General features: G+C 43.6%; 1 protein-coding gene across 11 annotated transcripts in view; it reads left to right on the top strand.

The window, feature by feature from the left end:
* Positions 1 to 1,570: 1,570 nt before the first annotated feature.
* ZNF384 (zinc finger protein 384) overlaps positions 1,571 to 16,161 on the top strand; it is a 29,317-nt gene continuing 14,726 nt past the window's right edge. For 8 of the 11 annotated variants that reach the window (XM_080914271.1, XM_080914277.1, XM_080914279.1 and 5 more), the window contains exons 1-2: positions 1,599 to 1,843; positions 2,709 to 2,768. The gene's annotated coding sequence lies outside the window, so the exon portion shown is untranslated. The other 3 variants (XM_080914274.1, XM_080914272.1, XM_080914273.1) reach the window with 3 other exon arrangements.

Raw genomic sequence — 16,161 nt, 5'->3', positions numbered from 1 at the left:
AAGTTTCTTCTTCCCAGGCAGTCTTAGTAGGGATTCAGATATACAAATTAATTAAAATTAACAGTGAAAGCAGTAGACCCAGAGGCTCAAAATCCTATCACTTAGGAGGTGGAGGAAAGTGGATCAAGGCTTCAAGGCCAGTTTTAAATACACCAATGTAAGATCCTGTCTCAAGACAAAGACATAGAAGGATGGTGGGAGGGAAAGACAGATGTTTCTCTGAGTTCAAGGACAGGTTGGTTTGCAGAGAAACCCTGTCTCAAAAAAGCAAACAAACAAACAAAACCAAAAAAGAAAAAAAAAAAAACTAACTAAACGGCAAAGACACAGTAAATAATATGAAATTAAAAAAAAAAAAGCCTTGGGTTGCAAATCGGGAAAAAGTTTCCTGCAACAGTTCACAATGAATTGTTCATTTATGTAACAAACGTTTACTGGAATGTGTAATAAATCCTGAGATCCGTTGATAGCATCGGGAGCAATTCAAAGTCCTTGCCCTTAAGGAGCTGGGAGAAGGTGAGCTAGCTGTAAACAACATCAAGTATGTTGAGTGTTGTGTTCAGAAGTAAAGCCGGGTAAGAGAACAAGAGAAGGCCAAAGCAAAAAGAGTAACGGTATGGTCGGAGGAAGACCGACTCAACTTTGACAGCACTGATCCCGAAACCTCAAACAACTATGGACATTCTTACCTTTCTTGAATATTCAAATTGAGTTTTCCCACCCTAGTTTAGCAACGAGGCATTCGTGAAGACCCAAGGAAAAAAAAAGGCAAACTCCCTACAAAAAACAAAACAAAATAAAACAAACAAACAAACAAACAAAAAAAAAAAACCAAGAAACTAGTCCACTCAGAAATGAGCTGTGACCCCTGTCTTTTAAGATTCCGTAGGGTCTCTTAGGGGCTGAGGAGTTGGCTCAGCTGTAAAGAGTGTTTGCTGCTCTTCCGGAGGACCAGAGGTTCGGTTCCCAGCACCCACACAGGGAAGCTCGAAGCTGTCTGTAACTCCGGTCTGTTGAGGGTACTTGCACACAAGGTATATATTTGCACAGATATATGCATATAAAAGTAAAATAAATCCAGAAGAAGGGGGGGAATCTAAACTGCCTTTAGTGTCTTGATGCATAATTCATGAACCTGTTCAGCTTTCATCCTCCCACTTCCCCAGAAGTCTCTTCCGGAAGCCCGGGAGCGCTCTTTGCTCAGCTTCAGCCCTTGAACAGAACCAGTCTTCACTTCCGTTTGGGCGTCACATCCACGGAGCGCTCTACAGATCCCTGGGTAGGAGCTACTTCCGCCCTTACTTGTCGTAACTTCTGCCCTAAATATGCCCGATCCCTAACAGCGCCGGAGGTGTTCTACCCGTTCCCGGAAGTGACTCGATCTCTGAACTCTACCCCTACCCCCCCTTTCCTGCTGCCACCCTCCTACCGCTATTTTCCCCCCTCCCCCGTCCCCTTTTCGTTTCCGGTTCTCCCGCCTTCTCGGCGGAACGACTGCTCATTGAGGCTGGGGGGGGGGGCGGGGAGGGAAGTGGGCGTGGAGGAATTGGGGTTCCCGGGAGCACGAGCCGCAGCACCACTTCCGGGTGAGTGTTCAAGAGGGCGGGGGGCCCCCACACGCTGCCTCGCGCCCCCGCCCTGCGGGTGTCTAGCGCGCAGCCCGTGCGAGTGTTGGGGGTCTGTCTCGCGCCTGCAGTGCATGCCCGCGCGCCCCGCCTTGCGTTCCCTATCCCGCGCCCTGCGGGTCCTCCCACTCCCTCGGCTCCTTCCTTTCCCTGTGAACGCCGCCCCTCCCGCGCGCTGGCTCTGGCGCCGGCGCCGCCGCCGCCGCCGCCGCCGCCTGGTGAGTCTCGCGCCGCTGCAGTCGGTGCGCGCCAAGCCCCTTGCTCCTCCCCCTCCCCTTTTCCTTGGGTGAGAGGGGAGGGGGGGTCCACGATCTGACTGTGAGTGTGTCTGTCCCGGAACCGGAAGTGGTTGTGGAGGAGCGGGCGATGAGGAGGAATGGGGGGGTTTAGGGGGCGGGTGCCTGTCTGGTGGGTGGCAGAGTTCAGCTCCCTAGAGGGGTGAAGGAGGGACGTCCCAAAGACGGGTCTTTGAGGAAGGAGTGGGACTTGACATCGGAAGGACCCGGTTCGGTGTCTCGGGGGAGCGAAGGTTTTAGGGGGACAGCTGGGAGTCTCCAATTTATAGACCACTGAAGGTTGAAGGAGGTACTTCTTGGCACAAGGCCTTGGGTAGGAAGGGGGCGAAGTCCTAGCTGAAGTGTGTGTGGGGGGACGAGGCTAGAGGAAGTGGTTGGGCCTGAACTTGGCGCTGTGCCTGACACAGGGCTAGGGCATCCCCCTACCCTCAGCTTTGCTTTCTAAAGCCACTTGCCAGGAGCAGGACCCCCCTTCATCTCTTATGTTCTGTGACTCATGGTTACCTGTAGCCCTGGGGGAATGAAGAACTAAGTGTCTGAGCCTAGGAGTGGAACCCAAATGCTGCTGATAGAATTCATCTTAGTTTTGGGGAACTGGCTTTATTTCCCTCACGTACACTTAGTGGGTGTCACTGAATGCCTGTGACTCTCGACCTTCCATCCTTGGATTGTTGGTTGGGGAAGCTGTCTGCTTTCCAAATTGCTGACAGTCAACTTCTGAGGTTCTCTACAGTTCTGTGGTGGCCTTTCCTTACTGGCCTCTGTAACCTAGACAATTTGTTTCCAGAAAGTTCAGGAGCCCTGGAAAGGAGAAGGATTAAGACGACAGGAGGAAGAGAGAGAGAGGGTAAGACAATCTTGGTTTAATGATTTGGGGAGAGATGGGTCATCTCAAATGGTTTTTCTTTCTTTCTTTTTTTCCTTAACAGTGCGATAGAATTATTGAAGTAATCAACACCAGCGCTTGCAGTGAGAGAGAAAAAGGCCTTTTCTTACTGTTTCTTTTTCTTTTTTTTTTATGGTACCCAGGAGGTTTTTGTGTAAAAAATTAGTACTGTTTCTTTGTTACCTTTCATGGCCACTGGCATTCAACAGGAACGAAATGGGAAATGCTCAGATGAAGTCACTAAATGGGCTTGCATTTCTGTCAGAGAGATGTATTCTACTGTGGAGACGCAAGAACTCTGATGACAAACATAGTCTTTCTGGTGCAGCTTATAGAAACAAACAGAGCCAAGTTTGGAGTTTCCCATTCTTAGTGCCAAGTGGAGTGTTTGGGTGACTCCGTTGAGTGATGAGACTCTAACATGAGATAATTTGAGTTTGATGTTGTCAGGTAATATTTTTTGGGGAACACTGCTTCTTGGATAGTTTGAAATAAAAGAGATTAAATTATATGGTGTCTGTTCTAGTAAATCTTGGGGAAAAAAATCAAAATATGAGACCTAATAATGGTAATACTGAAACCTTTGTATTTTATTTGTTGGAAACAAGATTGTGTTATGAAGCTAGTCTAGCCTGGAACTCACTAAACCAGATTGGCCTTGAACTTGAGGCAGTCTTCTACTTCTACCTAAGTGTATGGACTATAGGCATATGCCACTATGAATGGCAATAAAAAGGTTTTTTTTTTAATTTTAAGATTTATTGATTTATTATATAAGTACACTGTAGCTGTCTTCAGACACACCAGAAGAGGGAATCAGATCTCATTACAGAGCCACTATGTAGTTTCTGGGATTTGAACTCAGGCCCTCTGGAAAAGCAGTTAAGATGGCTCTTAACCACCGAGCCATCTCTCCAGCCCAGAAAGGCTTTTTAGTTGAAAAATAGTGGTTATAAACAACAGTTAGGAGCACCGGTTGCTCTTCCAGAGGTCTTGAGTTCAAGCTCCAGCACCCACATGGCAGCTCACAACTGAATATAACTGTAGTACCATGAGATCAGTACCCTCTTCTGTTACACAGATGAAACACCCATATATTTAAAATCCATAAATAAACAAATCTTTAAAAACAATAAAGGGCTGGAGAGACAGTTTGGTTGGTAAGTGCTTGTCATGTAAGCATGAGGACCTAGGTTTGCTGCCCAGAATCTATGTGGGAAAGTTGAGCATGGTAAGCCCAGCCCTAGGGAGGCAGAAATGTGGATGGATCCCTGGGGCTTACTAGCTAGCTAGCCAGCTTACCAAAATTGGTGAGGCTTAGGTTGGTGAAAGATACTATCTAAAAATAAAGTGGATGGCACCTGAGGTTGTCTTCTGGCTTCTATGGCCACTTTATAAACACAGAAAAGACAGAATAGCAAGTAACGTAAAGTGGTCGCCACATCAGGCAACACCGCATTAAGCCATGACCTCTCTTACCTTTGGGTGGTTGGAAACACCGTAAGTGGCAGGGTAGAAGAGGACAAACAGTGAGAGAGTGCTCACCCTACTGCCAGCATCTCTTCACTGCCAATAATTCCTTTTGAAATCAAATCTTTTGTACCTTTAAAATTTGTTTTGTTTATGATTGGGGAGGTCAGAGGACAACTTTGAGGGAGTTGTGAATTCTGGGGCTCAAACTCAAGTCATTAGACCTGGTGGCAAGTGACTTTTTCTGCTGAGCCATCTTGGCAGCTATCTTTTTTACTTTATTTTTTAAGGTGGGATCTCATGTTGCCAAAGATGACCTCGAACTTGTGATCCTCATGCCTCCATCTGAATACTAGAGACATCAATTTTACCTCACTCAGGTTTAAGTGGTGTTGGGAATCAAGCCCAAGGTTTTATGCATGCTGGGCAGGTGCTCTACCAGCTGAGCCACATCACCAGATAGAGCTCGGAGACTGGAAAGAAAGGTGCTAATTTAATTATGATTTGTTTTTTCCTTTCTGTGGATCTAGCCTTCCCTTCTTACTGACTACATAGTTGAGGCTTGGTGGAGTAGCAAAGCTACACCAAAAAGAGGTCATTCTTAATCGGACCTCTTTCCTCTTACTACTCCTTTTCTGTTCTCTGGAACAGATGTCCTAGAGCAAAGCCAGTTCTCTAGTTCTTTTCCTTTTTGTTTTTGTTTGTTTTTGAGACACAGCCTCACTGTAGCCCAGGTTGGTTTTTGCATATGGAAGGTGTGGCAGTGGGAAGAAAAACTATGTGTGTGGGTGCTTGTGCTATGGTGCAAGGAGAGTGGTCAGATGTCAGCTTGTGGAAGTCAGCTCTCGCCTGTGGGTTCTGAGGATCAAAGTTATGTTCACCTTTGTCCATTTAACCCTGTTGACAGCTCTAGATTGGTCTTGATCTGGAGGTCATAATCTTCTTGCCCCAGCTTCCTGAGTGCTGGGATTGCAAGCATGTGCCACCACACCTGACCCTTTTTGTTTTGTTAATATGTGTGGTTATTTGCCAGCATGTATGCCTGTGTACCACTTGCATGCCTAGTGGCTGTGGAGGACAGAAGAGAGTCTCCTGAAACTGAAGTTACAGGTGGTTGTGAGCTGCCCATGTGAATGCTGGGAATTAAACCCAGGAGACAGCAACAAGTGCTTTTAACTATTGAGCCATCCTTTACGCCTTCTCTCCTGCTCCCTACTTACTTTTTCTTTTTCAAGATTTTAGTTATTTATTTTATATATATGACGAGTACGTTTTAGCCGTATTCAGACACACCAGAAGATGGCATCAGATCCCATTACAGATGGTTGTGAGCCACTGTGTGGTTGCTGGAAATTGAATTCAGGACCTCTGGAAGAGCAGACAGCACTTTTAATGGCTGAGCCATCTCTCCAGCCCCCTATCTTTATTTTTGAGATGAGGTCTCACTGCATAAACCAGGCTAGTCTCAAACTCTCCTGGATTCTCCTGCTTCTGTCTCCTGAATGCTGGGATTAAAGGCTACACTAACTATCACACTGAGCTCTTTTTTGTTGTTAAATGTGTCATTATAATTAAAACTGGTAAAGATGTTTTATGTAGAGATGGTGTCCCTTGTAATATCAGTGGCCTTCTTTAAGTTGTGAGAATTTTAGGGAGAGTGAGTGGGAAAATGTAAATGGGAATTTGAGTGAGAGGTAGCTGGGCACCATTTGCATTGCTATTCAGCTATGACCTTCATTCCTGGCTGACCAGCCAACCTCATAGCAAGGAATATAAGGATTTAGGACAACTTAACAGCAGAAAGGTAGTATAGCTTGTCATTTTTTAACATTTATTTTTGTATGTACTCACAAACACATGAAGTCAGAGGATAGCTTGGAGGAGTTGGTTCTTTCCTTCTACTATGTACATTCTGGTAATGGAACTCAGGTTATTAGACTTGGCAGCAACACTTTCACCTGCTAAGACATGTTAGCATGTCTGTAGTTTTTGAGATAGGGTCACACATGGTATCCAGATTGGCCTGGAACCATGTAGGGCAGATGCCAGACTCTAACTCAGAGTAGTCCTAGGCAAGAGCTGCTGTGTCCTACAAGTGACAGCACTCTCCTCGTGTGTGGTTTTACAGCTACATACTAATGCTTTGTAAGCACTTGTATGTCATTTTACAGCTCCATACTTACGCTTTGTGAGCAGTGATTGTTCTGTGCTTGCTTTGGGCTGACCTTTTATTAGAAGTGCCTCTTTATTTTATTTTTAATTTTTTATTACATTTTTCATATGGGGTGCACCACAAATCACATGTGTACTTTGTCTGTACTGTGTGAGTCCTAGGGATTAAACTCAGGTTGCTAGGCTTGGCAGAAAGTGATATTACTGGCTGACCCTATTACTCTAATCTTTTTTTAATTAAAAAATATTTTAATGTGTAGGAGCATTTTGCTTACATGTATGTATCTGTACCGTATGTGTGCCTGTTGTGTGTCAGAAGAATCGGGTATGGATGGTTGCAAAACACCATGTGCTGGGATCTGGACCTGGGTTTTCTGTAAGAATAAGTACTTTTAATTTCTGAATCATCTCTTCAACCTTGGCTTGGAACTTAGTAATCTGAGCTATATCCCAATCCCTGTTTTAAACTACTAATTTACTTTTTTGAGATAGGGTTTCATATTTCTTAGATTGGCTTCAAACTTGTTATGTAGACTAAGATGGCCTTAAACCACCTTTAAAAAAAAAATTATGTGTATGTCTATGTAAGTACCCATGCCTTCAAACCAGAGGATTTGGATCCCTCTAGACTTGGACTTCAAGGCAGTTTTGAGCTACCTGATGTGGGTGTTGGGAACCAAATGTGGATCTTCTGCAAAAGCAGCACATACTCTTAACCACCAAGTTGTCATTATTGTCCCAACCCTAAACTTCTTTTCTTACTTCCACCTTCTCATTGGCCTCCTAATGAATTGTGCCTTTAAAAAGCTATTCCACAGTTCAATCAGGTCAGCTCCTTCATGACGAAGGGGAACATGGTAAGACCAGTTGATTCCATGAACATGGGCCCAATGTCACAATTTCTGTCTGGGAAGTAAGTTCCTGGGTCAGAAGCAATTGGGTGTGGCATCCCATGATGGTGGATAATCAGGGAAAAAAGAGAAAAAGGAAAGGAAAGGACATGACTGCTCCTGGGTATGGTGGAGGAGAAGGTTTATTATAGACATGTGGGAGAGCATGGCCAGAGGCAGACGTCTGGGAGAGTCCAGAGTGGGCATGACCGAACCATGGAGGGAGAAGTGGAGGGAAAGGGAGAGTGGAACCAAGTGCAGCAGCCAGGAGGCCAAAGATACAAAAGGAGGCGGTTAACCAAAATGTCTAATTATATAAGGAAGAGCCTCTGAGGGAAGGTATGCCAGCCATACCTTGTAACGTGTAGGGACTGAAGGATACTGGGAGAACCTGGAGGCCAGGTTAAATAGGCACCTCAGCTATCTGCCCTAGGTTTGAAACTTAAAATATTCTGTAAGGCCACCAATAGTACTTTTGTTAGAACTAGGAAAGGCAAATCCATAAGTGTCTAATCTAGTAAGGGAGAAGTACTTTTCCTGAAGTAGTCAGCTTGCCATCAGGTTGCTTGCTGGTGCCAGAAATGATGCCTTATGGATGAGCAGCCCCTGAAGCCAGGTCAGCAGTGAGTGGAAGTCCATGTTGTCAAGCCCAAGCATAACTTCCATCTCTGCAACCATGGTTTTTTGTTTACAGGCGCGTTGGTTAATGACAGTGATGGGGTTGTGGGAGAGGCTCATTGGCCATAGAATGGGTCATCCTATCATCTTGCTGTCAGGATGTTGGGAAATGTGGGTCCACTGTCACAATTTTTGTCTGACGAGTAAGTCCTTAGAAGCAATTTGTCGTGGAATCCCATGATGGTGGATAATGAGTGAAAAAAAATTGATTTTTGAAGTCACCTTTTGATGGGTATTTACATAGGACACCAGTATCTTAGCATCTTTCACTTATTTGGAGAGATCTACCCAAATTCTTATTTCCCAGGTGTGTGTTTCACCAATTTCCTAACCATGTTCTTTCCAAGTCCCTGACTATTCAGCCAGTCTATTGGCTACACCCCCATTGTCTTGGTTAGGGTTTTACTGCTGTGAACAGACACCATGACCAAGACAACTCTTATAAAGGATAGTATTTAGTTGGAGCTGGCTTACAGGTTAAGAGGTTCAGTCCATTATGATCAAGGCAGGAACATGGATGGCATGGTTCAGGAGGAGCTGAAAGTTCTATATCATTCATCTGAAGGCTGTTAGCAGAATACTGGCTTCCAGGCAGCTAGGAGTAGGGTATTAAAGCCCACATCCACAGTGACACACCAACTCCAAGAGGGCCACATCTTCTAATAGTGCCACTCCCTGGACGGAGCATATACAAACCATCATCACATTCCACTCCCTGGCCCCCATAGACTTGTTCAAACATAGGAGTTTATGAGGACCATAACTAAACATAGCATAATAAAAAATATATTTAGTCCAAATTCAAAAGTCTTCATAGTCTATAGCAGTCTCAGCAATGTTAAAAGTTCAAAGTCTCTTCTGAGATTTAGCCAATCCCTTAACTGTAATACCCAAAGCAAGACAGGAAACCAGCTGGGCAAACTCCAAATTCTGCATCTCCATGTTTGATGTCAAAGCAGTCTTCAGATCTCCACCTCCTTTTTCATTTTTGTTGACTGCAACAAACTTCTTTCTCCTGGGCTGGTTCCACTCCCTATTAGCAACTTTCCTCAGATATCCCACAGCTCTGGCATTTTGAACATCTTGGGGACTCCAAGGCAACTTCAGTGTTCTTATTCCAAAGTCTGGGATCCACACATCAACTTCTGGGCTCCACCAAAGGACTGGCATCACTTCTCCAGCTCTGCCCTGTTAAGCTCAGGTTGATCCCCTCCACTGCTGCCGCTGTTCTTCTTGGTGATCATCCCATGGTACTGGCATCTCCAGTACACTGGGGTCTTCCTCTGCAACTAGGCTTCACTAATAGCCTCTCATAGGCTCTTTTTATGGTGCTAAACCTCAGTTCCTTTGTATGACCACTTCAGTCCTGTGCCGTCAACTACAACTGAGATTGCACCTTCCCCGGCCTCTCATAGTGCCAACCTCAGCTGCTCTCCATGACTCCTTCCTGCCTTCAAAACCATTATCACCTGGATGACTCTTAAACACTACCAAGTCCAGCTACAGCACAAGGTACAACCTTGGCCTTCTCTGAAACAGCTTCTTTGTGCTCTTAGGAAACACTTCCCAGAAGATTTCACCTCAGTAATTCTGGTCTCTTAATTTCTTAGCTCAAACTAACCAGCATCAATTGTCCCAATAGTCCTTTCTATTTTTTACTCTAAAGCCAGAGCCACATGGTTGAAGCTGCCAAGTTCTGCTGCTTGCTGGGGCTGGAACATGGCCCCCCTTATTTTGTTACCAGCTTTCTGTTTTCTAACTCCCTCATTGCCTATACTTGGCTGTCCTGGAGCTTGCTCTGTAGATTGACCTTGAACTCAGAGATCAGCATGCCTGGATTTAGGCTTCACCTAGAACTTGATCAGTCTCTGGCTGGCCTGCCTTGAACTCAGGCTTTATCTCCAAGGATTAAAGGTGTGTACCACCATATCTGGATTTAAATTTAGTTGAGTAAGATTTTGCCCCAAAGTCCTGGTCCTACTTCCTTAATCTGCTATCTCCTAGAACAAAGGATTCAGTTCATTTCACTTCCTTGTTTGTACCCCTTTAATACTTGAACCATATATTTTATTTTATTTTATTTTATTCTCAGCTTGCTGTGCTTATTTAAAATGCTCCTCATGAGACTTAACCAGAGAACAAAGTCTATGATGGGCATTTCTGAGACTTCCTTTGTCAATGCAGTTAATCTGAGTCTCTTCACCTTGGCCTTAAGCAGACTCTTTAGACAAGGGCAAAAAGTAGCTACATTCTTCACCAAAATACCACAAAAACAGTCTCTAGGCCACATACTGCAATTCTCCACTAAAACCTCTTGGGCCAGGTCTGCACAATTTAAATCACTCTCAGTACCAAAGTCTTCCATAGTCATATTAGGATATCCCATTAAGCCCCATTTAAAGCAGTTCACTGCTTTCCAAATCCAAAGTCCCAAAATCCACATTCTTCCAGACAAAAGCATGGTTAGGCCTATTACAGCAACACCCCAGTCCCTGGTACCACTTCTGTCTTAGTTAGGGTTTTACTGCTGTGAACAGACAAAATGGCTATGACAACTCTTATTTTTAAAGATAGATTTATTTATTTAGTGTATATGAGCACACTGTAGCTGTCCTCAGACACACCAGAAAAGGGTATCAGATTTCATTACAGATGGTTGTGAGCCACCATGTGGTCACTGGGAATTGAACTCAGGACCTCTGGAAGAACAGTCAGTGCTCTTAACCTCTGAGCCATCTCTCCAGCTCCTAGGATGAAGGTCTTAAAGATCACACCTACTCCATCCACAAGGTCACACCTTCTAATAGTGCCACTTCCCAGGCCTAACATATATAAACCATCACATGCATGAATTAGTAAATAATTGCACATCTGGCCATTTCTCTTTTCAAGTAAAATATATGTCCATGTGTTCTACCCACAGTGAGAATTTCCTTTTACCCATGACTTTCAGGGTTATTTCAGAAAGAGGTGGTAATACTGCAGCGTCTACTTCTTGGTTGTCCCTGCATAAAATACAGAACCATCAGTAAAAAGGCCCATTTTTTTCCCTACTTCAGTCAACTAACTGATGATAGGGCACACCCATGAGGCTATGGACACAGGCTTGGAAGCAGACAGTCCTGTAATAGAAGTAGAAACCATAGGTATTTGGGGAACGTCTTCATGATGTAACTTGCTTGTGCCATCTATGTTGGGATTACAGGCTGTCGTGGGTTTGGTTTGTTTTAAAATGTAATAGTTATATATGTTTGGGGGACCTTGGTGTGCCACTGTGCATATACATAGGTCAGAGGACAACTTGTAGTTTTCAGTTCTCTCCTTTTACAACATAGGATCTAGGGATTACATCAGACTCAGGTTGTCACACATGGCAGCAAGTGCCCTTACCTACTGTGCTGTCTTGCAAGGCCTTGGCTGGTTTTTAAGACAGGGGTCTTGTGTGTCCCAGACTGGCCTTAAATACTCTGTATTTCAAAGGGGAAAGATGGCCTTGAATTCCTATCTTTTTTCTGCCTTCTACAAGTGTATAGGCATTTGCCATCATTGGCTGTTTTATTCATTCATATTCCATTCCAAAATGAATTGGTACCTAAGTGAAGTTTCAAGAGAATAAGATGTTGAATGGCATGTCCTTTTGCTGTTTTCAAAAACTTCATCTAGTGTGGTTGCTCACACTTTTAATTCCAGCACTCAGGAGGCAGAGGCAGGTGATTCTTTGTGAGTTCAGGGTCAGCCAGGGCTACATAGACCCTGTTTCAAAAATATAAAGCAGCCTTCAATTTGGGAAAATGGAGAGATGGCTCAGCAGTTAAGAGCACTTGCTGCTCTTGCAGAAGACCTGGATTAAAATTCCCAGCATCCATGTGGCAATTCACAATGGTGTATGTCTCCAGCTCCAGAGTCTTCAACATGGATATGAAGCATGTACATGGTACATATACATACATGCAGACAAACTCATACACATAAAATAAATTCTAAAACCCCAAATTTCAGTTTGGGAGTTGGGAGCGTAGCTTAGTGGGAGAGCACATTTGGCTAACACTGGAGGCTCCATATTCAATCCCCACTATTACTCAAATACAACATTGAAAACATGCTTTAAGAACTACCTGAAAAATAGTTACATCTTAGAAAAAGTACAGGTGTTTGTGCAAGTATGTGGGATCAGAGACAGGACAGCTTCAGGTATTGTTCCTTTGGAGCTGCCTGTTATTTTATTTGTAGTCTCCCACTGACCTGTACTCACTGGTTAGGCTAGATTGGCTGGCCAGTCAGCCCCAGATTCCTCCTATTTGCCTTCTTGGGGTTTACACACTTGCTAGTGTGTGTGTGTGTGTGTGTGTGTGTGTGTGTGTGTGTGTGTGTGTGTGTATACACATGTGGATGACAGTGGATAACCAGTGGGAGTCTGTTTTGTTTTTTCCACTGTTCTGGGGACTGAACTTAGATCTTTAGGCTTGTTTGTCAAGAGTTTTGACAACTGAGCTCCCAAAGTTTTAGATTTCAGTTCCTAGATCAGCACATGTCCTCAGTGTGCTGCTTCATTTGTATGGTCTTGGTTTCTGTAAGAACCCCTTACTGTATAGTCCTGATTAGCCTTGAACTTGATACAGTCCTCCTTTTTCTAGAGGGCTGGGGTTACAGGCCTGGTTACCATGTTTGGCTGTGTATGTGTGCATGTGTGCTTGTTTTCAAGATTTATGTGTATCAGTGTCTTGCCTGTGTTTATCTACGTGACTGTGCAGTGCCCTCAGAGGCTAGAGCATTGGAAACAGTCCTGAAACTGGGCCTACATGGTGCTGAGAACTGAACCTGGGTCCTCTGCAAGAGCAACACATACTCTTAACCTCTGAGCCATAGCTCTAGTTTCTCATTTGTTTGTTGTATGTATATATGATTGTTTGTTTGAGAACTGGTCTCTCTGTAGCCCTGGTTGTCCTGTAAACCAGGTTAGCCTCTTAGAGATTTGCCTGCTTCTGCCTCCTGAATACTGGGATTAAGGGCATCCACCACAACCATCTGACTGGTTTTTCATTTTGTTTTTTAAAAAAATTTTTTGATAACTTTACACATGTGTAATGTATATTGTTCTTATGTGTCCCCCATTACCCTTTATTCCTTTCCTTTTGGAGGTTCCTATTTCATGTCCTTTTATTTTTAAAATGGCTCAGTTTTAAGATTGCTTGCATAAATATGAGTATGAAGTTATTTACTGAAGAAAAATGACTCCCCATGTTCTAATAACCTTAACTACCAATCATTGCACCTCAGCTAGAAATGGGGGCCTCATAGACCTCAAACTCATGGCAACCTTGAACTCCCTCAGCCTCTGGAAGATTGGCCCTGTAGGTGGGAACCACTATACTCAGCTGCTTTGTTCAGTTTGCTTTTTAAATTTTTGTTTGTTGGTTGATGGATTGTTTTTGAGAGTGAGTCTTTTAGCAAGCCCAGATTGGACTTTAAATATACTATAGTTAAGGATGACCTGCAGTTCCTGGTCTCTGTCCCTCTCCCCCAAATGTTTGCTATCACAGGATTTTTCTGTCTCATCTCGCAGAGCTCTTTTCTTTAACCCCTTCCCCTCCCTACCTGGGTTTACTTTCCTATCCTTCAAGCTCCTTGTTTGAAAAAGTAGCAACTGGGCTTGGTGATACATGCCTTTAATCCCAGCAGCATTTTGAAAGGTAGAGGCCAGTCTAGGCTATGTGAGATATATATTTTGTCTCAAAAACACTGAAAACAAGTTGGCTCTGTGGGTAAAGTTCTGCCCTGCCAGGCCTGATAACCTGAGTTACACAGTAGAAAGAAAGCAGGAAGGCTGGAGAGATGGCTCAGTGGTTAAGAGCACTGACTGCTCTTGCCAAGGTCCTGAGTTCAAATCCCAGCAACCACATGGTGGCTCATAGCCATCTGTAATGGGATCTGATGCCCTCTTCTGGTGTGTCTGAAGAGAGCAACAGTGTACTCGAATATCTAAAAATAAATAAATCTTATTTAAAAAAAAAAGGAAAACAGGGTGTCCTCTGATGACTTTCTGTTTGGAAGTAAGTACAAACTTTCCCACAAACAATATAAATAAAATGTAAAAAAAAAAAAAAATTTTTTTTTTTTTTTAGTTAGGGTCTCACTGTTAGCCCTCCCTGGCTAGCCTTGAACTCACAGAAATCTACCTGCCTCAGCCTCATGAGTGCTAGAAATAAAAGCATGTATCACCACTCCCAGCTAAGATTGTCAGGATTAGATGGTATACATTATAAGGTCCTCATTTTCTTAAGGATGGGTTTTATGATTCAGCTGGGTAAAGAAAGGTACTTTCTGAGCAAGCTGGAGGACTAAGTTTGGTCCTCAGAACCTATGTTAAATATAGAAGGAGATGACTGTGCAGAATTATCACCTAGCCTCTCTACATGTGTACTGTGGCACATAGATGCTGACACCACACATTTAAAAATAATCTCAGCCAGGTGGTGCTGGTGCACACCTCTAATCCTAGCACTCAGGAGGCAGAGGCAAGTGGATCTCTGAGTTCTAAGTTAGCCTGGTCTACAATGTAAGTTGTAGAAAAACAAAGAAACTGACTGGGAACCTCCCCCAAAAGACTCTTAACAGTCTTGAACATGATAAACAATGCTGCTGTATCCCCATCAGTGGCGGTGGGCAGTGGCCTCAGTTGCCTGTGGTAGTGGTGCTGTATGCCTTTTTACACTTCTGTATGTTGTATAAAGGTCATTCCCAGAGTTGAAGTGGCCTTAGAACCCCTAAAGAACCCATGGAGCTTTCTCCGCTTACCTGAGCAGGAGGAAAACATGAGCAGTGTGAACTTGGTGATCTTGTTTTCAGGGATTCTTTATGGGGACATTTTTATTTTTGGATTCCTCTTTTGTGAATTTTCATGTCTATAATGCATTTGCTTCCTTTTCTTTGGTGCTGGGATTAAAAGCATGTCCCACCACTTTCTGGCTTTTTTATTCCATAGGGAGAAATTAGAAATGAGACCTTCCACTTGGTTGGTTGGTTAGCTGGCTGGCTTTTGGTTTTTGCTTTGTTTTGCTTTGTTTATTTGAGACAGTTTTTCTGTGTAGCTTTGGCTGTACTAGAACTCACTCTGTCCACTAGGGTGGCCTTGAACTCAGAGATTCACACTTAGGGACAGTCATCTTCTATTTTATTTCTCTTCAGTGGAAGAGAAGGACAAACAAACCTTGTAACTGACATTTGAGCTCCTAGTTTTTTTTTTTTTTTTTCAAAATTTATACATATAGAGAGACGACTAGTGTTCAAGTCATTATACAAAATAACATTGGTCAGTGGGAAGACATCAATGTAGATCATCATTACCCTCAAAGGCTGGGCCAGGTTGGATCCTCTTAAACTATAGTCAGATTGTTTCTGTTGCCTTAGGAGGTCCTGAAACTCCCTAATATAGAAGGTCAGGCAGGATCAACTAGGTTAGCATCTTAAAGGAATTCCATAGCCTCGTGGTCAGCTACTCACTGCTGTAGATATTCTAAGAAACAGTTAGCAATAGTGTGCTCTGTGGATGTGCCTGGGATGATTGTCTCTCTGAAGGAAGGAACTGACTCCCTTAAGATATCCTCTAACTTCCATACAGGTACATAAAATGCACATACACACTCATACAGACATAAATGAAATTTTAAAAAAATTTAAAGGGACTTGAACATGTACTTTTGATAACTCTTGGGAAGGAGTCTTGGTACCAGTCCTCTGATAATACTTAGGGTGAGCTTTTTGTTTAACTCAGGACCAGGAGTTGCCTGGCATTGCACAGTCATTTAGTATTGATCCTTGCTTGTGTAAAACTGCCAGAGCCACAGATTTGGTACATTCTTTGCCTTGGCTGAAGTGAATTTAATTCCCTTTGTAGACTTTTTAAGAAAATTCAAGGGTTAGCAAGATAGCTTAAAGGGCAAAAGTACTTGCTGACCAAACCTGATGACTTGAGTGTGATCCCTGGAACCCATATGGTAGGAGAGTACTCTTAGAAATTGTCTCTGGGGGCTGGAGAGATGACTTAGTGGTTAAGAATTCTGACTGCTTTTCCAGAGGTCCTGAGCTCAAATCCCAGCAACCACATGGTGGCTCATAACATCTGTAATGGAATCTGATGCCTCTTC

Source organism: Micromys minutus (genome assembly GCF_963924665.1).
Source record: "Micromys minutus genome assembly, chromosome: 3".
NCBI classification, from domain to species: Eukaryota; Metazoa; Chordata; class Mammalia; order Rodentia; family Muridae; genus Micromys; species Micromys minutus.
This window is presented reverse-complemented; position numbering and strand designations above follow the sequence as displayed.